Source organism: Schistosoma mansoni, chromosome W (genome assembly GCF_000237925.1).
Source record: "Schistosoma mansoni strain Puerto Rico chromosome W, complete genome".
Taxonomy (NCBI): Eukaryota; Metazoa; Platyhelminthes; class Trematoda; order Strigeidida; family Schistosomatidae; genus Schistosoma; species Schistosoma mansoni.
In genome coordinates, this window is record NC_031502.1 from 24,552,537 (window position 1) to 24,554,080 (window position 1,544).

The following is a 1,544-nucleotide window of genomic DNA, read 5'->3' on the forward strand; positions in this document are numbered from 1 at the left end:
TTCCCCCCCCCCCTAATGCTTAGTTTGGATATAATTTTATTTTTCTAATTGTTTATGTGTTGTGATCGTGTTAGTCATATATTTATTCATATATCTCAATTCGGACTCACGCAATTCTAGCCTCAACGTTGAACCAGTTGGCCCACCGTATCAAGGCATTAACATAGATCGAGGAAATTCCTCTCCTGTATGTTCTGGGTAGATAGATCAAGGACATAACAACACACTATTCATTGGCCTACACCTCATTCCCAATGTTTCAGTGATACACAACTTAATACTGCAAGTGAAAATTCGTAATAAACATATTTGCAACCAAATTGAATGCTACACATTCTAGCACCTGTCAAGCTTTCAAATCAACTTATTAACGGGCAGAATTGATTACTTGATGATCACTCACCTTTGGGTCCAAACAGTGCTTGGTAACATGGAATCTGACAATAGGGTTTACCATCATGCTGAAATATAAATAAATATCATATTGATTAGCAGTCGCAAAATGTCACTCTATAATGTCCTCAGTTTACACCAATTCCATAATAAAGCCCTTATATTTCTTACACACAACCACAACATCCAAACGGCATACTTAGCATTTCAATTCTCATTAAGTGTGTCCCACGAAACAAAACACTGAGAAAATTCATTGGCAAACACTTTTCTGTTAAAAAGAATGAGGTGATATGTAGTAAAATGCCACATGGATAGTGATATTTCATCGGCTTCAAACCAGCAGTATGAGACCAAAGCTATCACATTGATACACCGTTTACTAATTTAAAAAGACTAGTTGACACTACCGTTTCGGTGGATGTAATGACCAAAACTAACACTACTAAAGAACGCGACAAAGAACCTCATACAGAACCCATTAGGAGAACCTAATCCATTCTGTTTAACACGAGTTTCACAGACCGCCCCTGGGCGTTAATATGACCTACGCGGTTGTGTCATACTTTCTTATCATTCTATTATTTGTATGTCTCGCAGTAGAGACCCCTTCAAATCAGTATAAAATGGATGAGGAAGAAAAAAGTGAATTCAGACAGTTATCTTTCAAGTATTACTAGGAAGCTTTGACTCGACAATTTCAAATAGATGACCTTTCAGTAGATTGCTTACAATAATACCACATTCGTAATAAAATAATCCAATGAGTAAAAAATCGGATTTGTGACACCTTGCGACTTAGTGAAAGTCACTTTTTCCAGAGAATAAATGACTAGCAAGTCAGTTTAAATAAAAGCACAGGAAATAAATTAGACCCAATATTTGCCAAATACAAACAAGTAGTCATGCTAATGTTGTGTTAGGTCAAGGGTGATTCGATGCAAAGCGAAGCTGAATCAAATACGAAGTGAAAATAAGATAAGTTGAAGTAATCATGCCGACAACAAAGATAGTTATCTAATGGGACGCAAAATTAGGCAGTATAAAGTGACGGATAGTCTCAGGCGTATCTCCCGTCTGAACAATATTATAATGATTTTAAGCCAACTTAGTCATGGAAGCAATACGGTAAACAAAGTCACTTACTTCAC